Genomic DNA, 11,245 nt, shown 5'->3' with positions numbered 1-11,245 from the left:
TAGCAAGAAGTACAATAACAAAATGTTTATGCAATTTTAGGATTTATTTTAGTTTTTTGGTCCCTATCCAATGTAATATGACTATACTTTTAGGACAAAATCACGAAACCAAATTGTAGTTTAGTCTTTTTTAATAAGGAAAAGAAAATTTGGTTTTGTAAAGGACAGATTTAGAAAAAGCATAAAGGTGGAAAAGCTTAGTACTTACCATGAAACGAGACCTGACTCCCTTAAAGCAATAAGAACTAGATGATTTTGTCTACTCTAGAAAAACCTTCCAACACAAAAAAGAAATTGACCACATTGGTCAACCTCATTACAACCTTTTCCTATTTACCCTCCTTAAAAATAGAGAAATTAAATTGTCTCCTACCTTTTATTCCTACAATTATTCATATCCACTAAAATTATGACAGATCACCATTCAATTTAATTGTATTTGATATATTCCTAATATAGTTTTAATGGTTTAGTTTAAAAAATATGGAAAGATAACACTTGTCATAATTTTATTGGGTAGGAATATTTGTAGGTATAAAAAGTAGGAATTAATTTAATTTCTCTAAAAATAAAACCCAGAGTTATCGTTCCCTTGGTTGGCTTTATCATTTGGATTAGGAACTTATCAACCTAAAGCAAGGGAATTGATCAAGAGTTTTAGCAACAAATAGAAGGGAAAAAAAGCAACTATTGTATGACGAATGTTGTGTTTTATGTCAGAAAACTAAAATGCTAACAAACCAACAAACAAAAAAGATGCAAAGATTCAAGAAAATATATAAAATAAGTACTTCCCAACCATTATGTGATAGAGAATATGTGTGCTAATAACAAAGATCAGTGTTGCACATATTTGAGTATGCTGAAGAAAATGATCAAACTTGATGCATATTCTAGGAGAACTAATAATGAAGCCAAATCATATCAACTTCATGGTTAGTCTATCCAATAAGCCGCATTCTATCAGTACTCCATCCAGTCTTTCTAAACATAATATAAAAGTGAAGTTCAGTTTTACACCAATGAGTGCTTCTTCATATTGAAATTAGTGAAACTTGCAGTTGTTCTAAAGGTTGATACATATATTAAGCTATCCAACATGTTTTTGGTAACAAACATTATGGAAGTTAACAAACTAAACTTGGTTGGCTCAACTTTGAACTTGGAATGTATTGGATAGAGAACCACTATTCAAACGTTAACTATTTTATTGTAAGAATGTAATCTTAAGCCGAAATTAAAGTTACACTACGTATACCGATTGTAATATTTGTTATCACTAAGATTCATTTGTACGTAAAATATATTTTTAACTATGAGTAAATTGATTTTCTAGCACATGAAGATGGAAGAGAGCTTTGCATGGAAGCAAGATCCCATAGAGATTTAGGGGAATGTTTTGCTTCAGATCAGATGGAATGTTTAGAAACAAAAGAGGTATTAGTGATGCCAATTTCTGCAAGGGGGGTTGTTATCATGAGCTGAAAAAAAACGTTATTAAGGAGTAGTTTAGGATTAGCTTAGGAGCCATAAAAAAGTTGTTTGATGGATTTTCAGTTGAAAATTTAAGAGTTTCGAGTGTATTGATAAAAGAATGGCTGAAACTGTTTATTGTATATACTTACCTGGAATGGAGATCTGATCATCTTCTGTTTGGAATTCTAACCCGTTTACATAATGCAGTTGTTTCATTGGAGTTGCAATCAATCGAAAATCTTAAAACATTAGCCTATGTCAAATTGGGAAATTAAGGATTTGATTTTGCTTATTAAGTGTAATGTCAAATCCTCCACGGACATCTCTTGGTATGAGCTCCATTTTAACTTCTTTAATGTGGGGCTATGAAAATTAAACAATGTTCTTGCAATGGATTATGATTTCAGAGGCTTCGATGGGTCAATAATTGTAAATAGAAGGAAAAAAGCTAGAAATTGGAGTAAATGACAAAAGAAGCATGTTAATTGACAAAAGTACCCCTTAAGTAAAAGATAGATACTAATCTACCAATGAAACTGTATGTTTTCATCTTTTAACTCTAGTTTACAAAATGAGAACGCATAAAAAAAGTAATCAAAATTCACTCTTTGATTAAATGGAAAAACTAACTCAAAACCATTGTTTTTACAATCTGTTCTCATAATCATAAACTCGATTATAGATAGGTATATATATAGCCTAACAAACCTCTCGTTCTTACTTCCCTCTAAAGAATAAATTGAGCTCGACTGCTTCTTCTTCCTCTCATTCTTACTCGAGCTTTTGACTGACTTTCCTTTACTTTCCTTCTTAGTCACTATATTCTCAGGTCTGACTCTATCAATTCCCTGGACATCGACCTCCATTAGATTCAAGTAAGGGAATTAGAGCACTTTGATGTTGATGCTTGAGAAGAAGCTGTGGCATTGACCTGACTTTCGGAATAGAATGTTCCCAGCTAAGAATCTAAGAGTGATTGATGTCATACCAGTAGCCCTTCTTACAACAAAAGGTATTCTGCCCGCGAGTTCTGGAACAACTCCTTCTATAGCTGCTGATTCGTGATCTCGACAAAGAGATTTCGAAAGGCTAGCAGCTGAGTCTGTTACCTATCTCAAAGAGAAGGATTTGAATGTCATATGAATCCATCACGGATGAAAGCACCCTCGCTATTAGAGAGATAGTAGGAAGTAGCCATAAGATAACCCTAGATGCCAACAGGAGCGGGCAAGGTTGGACCGGGTGTAAAGGATGAGACTAAGGGAGGTTGACTGGGGAATTTCTTCCAAAAGCATAATAAGGAGTTGTTTAAGCGGGAACTGCAACTATACGGCTAGTAACTGCCCCAGCAAGTCCATCTCTTGGAACTTCTCTTCCATCTATTACGACTTGCTTCGCCCCTCCCAGAGATTCAAGTTCTAGTTCTTTTGTTCTTTCTTCCTTGGGAGGTCTAAAGTGCTAATTGATAACGCTTTTATAGATGGTTTTCCTTGGCTTGGATGTCTTTCTATTATACCCTAACAAAGCCTATTCTCGTATTCTGCCATCTACAGGTTATGGGGTTACGGGTCTAGAACCATTGTCGTATGGTTCCTCCTCTCGTGTAAAGAAAGAGGTTCTCTATCTTTCGAGACTTCGTTACAGTCATCGTAATCGTAGGAGGGCTTGCCCTTAATCTTCATAGAAAGTGAGGGATTTAATAGCGAAACAGAAGCTACTTTTCACTCATATTCAAAAGCTAGACCGGCTGGCTACGAAGCGAGGATTTGTTCTTAGTTTCCTGGTATTACCTTCCGAACCTTCCTTGGATTGAAACGGAGCTTGCTCTAGCTTCAGAGCAAGGGAAGATGGATGGGCTAACCTGAGGCTCGGGATGGTGTGGGATAACAGCCTTGAACTGAGCTTCGTTTGATAGTACTTTCGGAATAGGCTTTTGGCTAGATTTAGGGCAGAAGCCTGAAAGTCCTCTGATTCTTACTTTACTACTTCCTTTGATGGCATCGTTCCTTAGTCTGATTCATGGCATTCCTCATTCTTGGATTTTAGCTTCGATGCAAGGGAAAAGAGCAAGGAAAAGCCCTATATCCGGAACTCCGAGAGCTAGACCGGCTACAGGCTAAGCAGCACCGACTGAGGTATTTGAGTTAGGGTCTCGTGGCCCCAGGCCGGCTAAGAGCAGCAATTCTTACATTTCTCTCAGAAGCTACTTTCCTACTTCCTTTCCTATTTGAAAGAGCTTTCAAATAGCATGAGCGTTGAAAGTCTTCAATTAGACTAGAGCGTTAGATTCTTTTTTTTTTTTTTAGTTCCACTGATAAAGTCGAGTCTTATAAAAGAGGCCACTCTACGAGGGAAGTCCCCGGGTCGAGTCTTTGCGAGTTCATCCCAAACAAAGCGAAGCCCTTTCGATCGGGAAGATGCAGATAAAACGCCAATAGCCGGATGTCCGCTTCTACGGCATAAGCTTTAAAGAAAAGAGCGATCAACGCTAATCAAAATTGAATAATCAAAGAAAATTAGGTATAGGTTTGAACAGTTTTTTCAATCTTTTTCTTCCTATTCTAAGATAGCTTTCAACTGAGTGGCTACCCTTTTTGTCAGATATGGGTCAATAGCCCCGTTCAGACAACTAGGGTCCCCCTTAGATCCTTCAGCATTTTGCGGAGGCAATCATCCGACTCATGAGGCAGATACAGATCCTCCATAATATGGGTGGCGGTCTGAGAGTGCAGCTCTATCATATCTGCCCTCTCATTCTTGCAGTTCTCTTTAACGGAAAAGCATCCGAAAAAACGGAACACTAACCTAATCTCGAAAGAAAAGTTTTACTTTTATCAACCCCTATTCCTGACTTGAACAGAAGCTTCAGCTACTTGAAGAGTGAAGAAGCAGCTACCATCTTTCAATGCAATACTAAGCCAACTAGCAACCTGAGCCTGTAGCCACCCGGTATTTTATAATAGCAACCAAGCCAGCCGGCCTATATTTGAACGAAAATGCCGGGTCGCTCAGTGAGGAGAGGATAGGGTGCTCTCGGATTTGATAAGAAAGACAGGGCGAGTCATTTTTCATGTCGGAAAAAAGACAAACCATGGGCTTGAGGCATCGGTCGTCTCGGTTCTAATCCGTATATCATCCAGGAACTCACTGTTGAAATTCCGACAACTTGTTCACTTTGTTCTATTATATAATGGATCAGCCCTCATCAAGAACTCTCGCCAAATCACAAGTCTTCCTATTACGTTACGCCAGAATGCACAACCACCGTGGGCATTCATTCCTATGCCGGGGTCGGGGGCATGGCAGATGAACTTTACTTTGCACATGCGTTCATCGGCGGCTGATCATGTAACGTCAAAGAAAAAGACCGCTTAATAAGACGCCTATTCGATCTAATAGTCGAACGAGGTACGAACTAGTGCTAGCTCGGGCGTGGTAACAAAGGTCCTCGCAAACCTCGTAGCGGAGAGGCGGCTTATTGCAACAATTTTAATCAGTAATCATCAATGCATAAGGGAACAGCACGAAGCGATGATATGCTTCACAAGCAAATGGGTCAATGACTAGATAGCCACGGTAAGATGGAAGGCCCGCGCTAATGCCCTTAGAGTCGTCGGTCGAATTACCGATCAATTAGATTCTTGGATGAGCGGAACATCTTTGAGACAAATCATCTCCACCCGGGTACATAGCTTCATCCAAACCATGGATCCACGAATTGTTGCCTCGCTCGAGAAAAGAGCTTCGTAGTTGCGAGTTCTGGGCTGATGAGCGATATGTAATCCTAGGATTAGAACTATGCTTTACTACTTCCATATAGTAGTTAGATCTTTTCTATTTTTTATATTTTAGGTCTTTTGGCTAGTCTTCATTTCCCTTTCTTCTCTTTTTTCAATATGGATAGCAAGAGGCCTACATGGAAGGAAGGAAAGATGGAAGGAGAGAAAGACTGAACGACAAAAGGAAACACATCTTTGTTTGCCTTGGAATGAATTGGTTTTTTCAACTGCTGAATAGGTTTCGGGGCTTAACTTAAGTAAGTCTTCAGTACGCTTTTAGTATCCGGATCGATAGAGACTGATCCCTTTCTACATACATAGCCCCACCCCACCAGATACATACATACTTTTTATCCTTTCTCCCATAAAGCTTCCTTTCCTGAATCTTAGCTCTTATCTTTCTTATTTATTCTGACTACTCTCACTTTAGAAACCGGGCCTGGAGATTAAACCTTAACGTACCCGGGTAGTACGCCTGGAACAAGAAGGTTCGTCGTACAATTTCGGCGACTACAAAAAGAAAGGCGTATATCCCTCTCCCTTAGTGTCTTTCCACTTCCGTCGTTCAGGAACAAACACTTCGCCTAATTCTTTTGAATCCCGGCCCGCTTTTTCCCCACTAACTAATTACGTTACGACCACTGAACAAACTTGGTTGACGAACATAGTTTATGCACCGCTAATGTAGCGACTTGTTGAGCATTTGACAAACTCACACCATCCATTTCAAATGGGATTTGTCCTGTGGACACACGAGCAATCCAACCCGTAGGATTTCCTTTTCCTCTTCCCATTTTGACTTCTGTAGGTTCCTCGGTAATAGGGAGATCTGCGAGAACTCTTACCCATATCTTACCATTTCTTCGGAATTGTCCGCTCATAGTACGATAGAATTGCCCAATTATAGCTCGACGCGCTGCTTTAATGGCTCGATATGAAAGACGACCAGCTCTCAAACTTTTAGTGCCATATCTTCCAAAACCAAGTCGTGTACCGTCCAGTTTGCAACCCCTACTACATCTGCCTTTATGATATTTACTATATTTCATACGTTTCGGATATAGCACGTCCCCTTTCTTTTTGACTATATGAAATCCACACTTTGACACCTGAGATTCCGTAACGAGTAGATACTTCCGCAGGAGCATAATCTATTTTCTGGTTAAATACATTACTAGATGTTTTTCCATACTTTCCGCATTCAGTTCTAGCTATTTCTGCACCTTCTGATCAACCTAAACAACATATACGGATCCCCTCCACCCCTTTTTTCATTACTAATCAAATATCCTTCACTATTTGACTAAAAATGGAGCGAAATGATCTTGTTTTGTTCCTCGGTTGAAAAGAGATATCTTGAGCAATCGGAGAAGCACTTTGATAAACATATTTGATCTTGACCGACTCAATTAAGGTATTAGTCTTTGTTCTATTAGACAACAAAGATCGCATTTTTTTCACTTCGTTCAAATAAAAGTTGTACTCGTACGGAATTCTTCTGTTTCTCAGTATGATCTCTATCATCATCTCTATTCCCTTTATCAATTCTCCTATCCCACCTAGGTCTATGAATTTCTCTATCAATTCCATTACCTTATCCTTAGCCGTGAGGTTCCAACATTTTTTCCTGAGTTTTCGTAGGAGTTGTTCCCGGGCATACAAAAAAAAAAGGTTCTTATACACTCCAACCCCGTCCCTTGGAAAGAAAAAGGTAGCACCGAAGAAAGGAAAGAGCGAGATGGTGGTTTTTGTTGTTCCCGCGAAGCGAGGATGATCCGACCAGCGAATGAAGTGGGTCAACTTTTTGTCTTCGGCCAAAAACTTTTTCTCGCTGTTCGAGCTTTCGACAAAAAAAGCGAAACGTATTCTCTTATCTAAGCTTCTTCCCTGTGCATTAGCTCCCCCCATGGTAGATGGTTCAACCACGCCCGGTTCCACGAAATGATTGAGAACTACGACGGGGTCGAAATGCATTTGGTTCTTTGTCTTCAATAAGTATTGCATGACCGAATAATTCAAGGAAGGGCGCACCGCAAGGAGGGTCCTTTTAAGTGGATGACTCGTCGGGCTGTCGGAGGGGGACTTCTTTGAGAAAAAGAACTTGAATAACTTCGTTTTTCTGAAGGAGTCGTCATTTAGGAGGTCTATGTCATTTACAAGCCCGACGTATTTTGGATGCTTGAAGGCCCCGCTGACCCGAAGTGATTTAGAAAGATTCTTCTTTATCGATGGTGATCGGTCATGGTATCCATAACGTTGCTTCTTTTTCGGCCAAATCCGGATTTCCTTTTGCTTCTCCTGGTCGTCGAGCCTGATCGACTCGACTCTTTTCCCTGCCCCCCGGCCTCTCACTTCGTTTTGTTCTTCTTTTGTACCATCGCTTGAATGAAGACACCCGATCGGCCCGACTTTCCCAAATGCCCACCACTAGCCCTTCCCCTTTCCGGGTCTGGATTTTTCGCGTCGTTTCTGTCATCGTGGTCGACGGGGAAGAAAGAAATGAATGAATGTTCTTTTGGGAAAATGTATAATAATACACCTACCGAGACGAAAGCCAAAGGTGAGTCTAGTAGGTGGACGTATCGAACCGAAATAAGATCTAAGATTGACATCTTGATACACTGATTTACCATAATAATAAATAGAGTCAATGCGGACTCCGCCGTGGGAAGAGCCGCTTCTTTCTTGCTTGATAGGGGGGCTTCCATTCACCAGCGCAGACTAAAAGTGCTCTCCGAACCGTGCTGGATAGTCACCCATCACACGGCTCTCAAACCCAACCTATGGTGGATCCCGGGTGACAAAGTAAAAGCCTTTGATCCTTTGCCCCATACTTTGAGATGCTCCTCCCCGCCGATCAAGCAGCGACGCTGCTCTTAGCTTTAAGCCGCTATCGTTCGGTTCGGATAAGTAAAGTCCCTTCGGTCAGTTCGCTCAGGTGATCCTCCCTTCTCTTCCCTAACGTTCAGAGTTGTTCTGGTTTGAGAAAGGAGCACCGGCCGAGCGCCCTGAATGAATAATAAATTTACAGCAGAGGTAATTGCAGATTCTTATTCGAACGAGTTGAAGCTAACAACATGTCGATTATACACCGGGGGTTGGTAAGAACTGAGGGGCAATTCCCCTCTAACCTAAGTGGGCCTACCTGCGAAGCAACTGGTACTTGAGCGGGGGGGGGGGGGGGTGGGGGGCGGTTTGCTTTCGTGCAAGGCCCTCGCAGCAGGAAGAGGCAGTTGTCATTTGAAAGAAAACGCTCTTAGTTTTTATAAGGTTCCAAACCTTCGCACCCTGATGAAAAAGCCCTTTCTTTTCTATCTTATTAGTAAAGCCTAAACGTCCTTATTGAAGCCTAGCTAATGAGAAATCAAAGCGATAACACACCTTTCCTAAGATTAGAATCGAAATAGAAGAGAAGGCCTTTCTTTCTCAAAGTAAACTTTCCCCCTTCCCTTCTTGCTTTAGAAAGATTGCAGCTAGCGTGCTGGACTAATCTAATAGAAAGTCAAGGCTCTTCTCCTGTTATACGAATCTACAACTCTCTTTACTGAGCGAGACTCCATCTATATCCCTACTAGTGGTTATTCTTTCCAGGCCATTTGTTTGACAGCTTAAACTAGACCCCACTTTCGATTAGATAGGTTTCGGTCTTAATCAAGATATGTCAAGGGCGCGTCGGAACGGTCGGTAGCTACTTAGTCTCATCCGAGAGTCTAATCTCCTTGTACTGCTTTTTTTTTCTTTTCAAAATAAAAAAGGTCGATTTAGGCTCCTTCCCTTCCCATAGTTGCGGTAGCAGGTACTACGAGCCCTCTGTCCCACGCATTTAACCGGCGTGGTTCACCGGTTCCACCGAAAACTCTCATTTGTTGAAGCGGAGCATAGTGCGCTTTAGGCGCCGAGCGAGAAAGGTCTCTTCTTTCGTTTCGGTTTATTCACTGATCTGAAACTTAGCACTTGTTTTCTTATTCCAGGGGCGGCGGCGTTCTTGAATGAAGTCTATCCGAACCGAATTAGCACTTCTCAGATCAGGCGAGGCCTCTCCAGCGGAGTTGGGCGCCGGGGCCCTGGCTGCACTAGCGATTGGCACATAGGGGAGTGGTTGCCCGGCTTTCTCGGCCTGGTATTCTGCACCTTGCGTTCATGATATCTACATTCAACTGTGCCCCGGAGACACGGTCGAAGCACGCCCGCCCAGTGTGCTTCTTTCACGACATGCTCTGGTCTCGGGTGTCTTCCAGTGGTCTTCTAGCGTTAGAAGAAGTCGTGTCCGTCCCGGACATCTGCAACGCCCTTCCCCGCCTTTTTTTTTAATCTGGGGTGAAGGAAAAGACTGACCCCTTCGGTGACTTTCGCGGTCGCCCTCACTGAACCGACTTGAATCTGAACTACGATTCAGACCAAGTCTTACCGAAATTGGATTTCATTTTCATGCCATATGTGCTTATACTTTACTTTTGTCCCTTTTTGATTCCTGGTCCAATATGAGTTCTCGAAGATCTTCGTTTCCGTGTAGAAGCAAACTCTCCCAATTTAGGACCTCCTTCAGTGATCTTACAACGAACAGGATTCCATTGAAAATTCGTACGGAGCAATCAACGAATTCCGGCAAAATAGAAGAAGATGTGACCCAATTTTCCTGTCCTTAAAAGAAGATCTCTCCGGTTGCTTCCTTCTCCTTGCTAAACTAGAAATGATCTCTTACGACTAGCATTGCGATTCACGCATCTCGCACAACCGTGCCTGAGATATTAGTGGTGAATACTCTTGTATACTAGCCGTCTCACAGGTTCTCGTTAGCAAGGATAGAGAGACAAAAGGATAGCTTCGAAAGTAGGTAGGCTAGGGAGATGCTCAAACTGGGGCTGGATCGAATTCCTGTAAGACTTCTATCCTTTTTCTCTTTCTTTCTTACTAGATTCCCCTGCCCCCTATATTCAATTAAAAGACTAGAAAACCTCTCTTGTGCGTCTACGTACCCGTCTTACCAATACTGATTAGCTTAAGACTGAAAATCTTAGTTAGATAGCATCTATTGTATTGTCTATCTTAATTCGCTTAAAGCCTTACTTTCAACTCGGCCTCCCGGTCATTTGAAAAACGTTTTATGGTGTCAATGTAGTTTCACAGCCTTTTATAGAGGTCAAAGGGACATCCTAGGTTAAGTTTTAACCTCAAGGTGGAAACAACGTAGAGTTAAATCATAGAGGCCGCACACAAGAGTGTGCGGCCACACACCCATCCTAACAACATACTCGCCCTATATATAGAACACTTAGCCATTTGGAACATTTTCTACACTTCCATAAAGCTAGGACCCGAAAATCCTCTCAAGTATCATCCAAATCTCCTTGAGGATCTTCATAAAAGGTAAGATCTTACACCAAGAACACTAGGTTTACGGCCACACACACCAGGTATGGCCGCACACCTGGCTGCACACGCACATATAGTGTGTATTTTGACCATACACTCCTTTATAAATCCATATACCCCCTTCATACAATCATATATGGTTGTAACACTTCAATATAAGTGTTTACTAGTCCCTACGGTGGCCCCAATTCGATAATTAGTTGCTTAAAACACTAATTTTATTCATATATGTATCATTATATGTTAAATAGGATCCGCGTGTGTGTTCAAGCCTTCACTTGACACCTATCATCCTATACAATCTCTTCATCCAAACCACTCACTACAGGTGTGTTCATACCCCTTAACTAACCTTTTAAATGTTTTTAAATGCTTTTATGGGGGGGGGGATACAAGTTGAATACTTATAGTTATTATATCAATCATATGTGATTAACGACTACCAAAGTAGTAGATTCTTACTATTCAAACTATTTACCAAACTGCTTTACTTCAAAACTGTTTTACAAACTGTTTTACTAGTCAAATACTTTACTTAAACTCTTTTACACTTATATTCGGTGTATCTATATAGATATACTTATATAAGTAGGACTGAAAGGACTTAGGATTGCTAG

The sequence above is a fragment of the Lactuca saligna genome, chromosome 4 (genome assembly GCF_052625555.1).
Source record: "Lactuca saligna cultivar CGN05327 chromosome 4, ASM5262555v1, whole genome shotgun sequence".
Lineage (NCBI taxonomy): Eukaryota > Viridiplantae > Streptophyta > Magnoliopsida > Asterales > Asteraceae > Lactuca > Lactuca saligna.
This window is presented reverse-complemented; position numbering follows the sequence as displayed.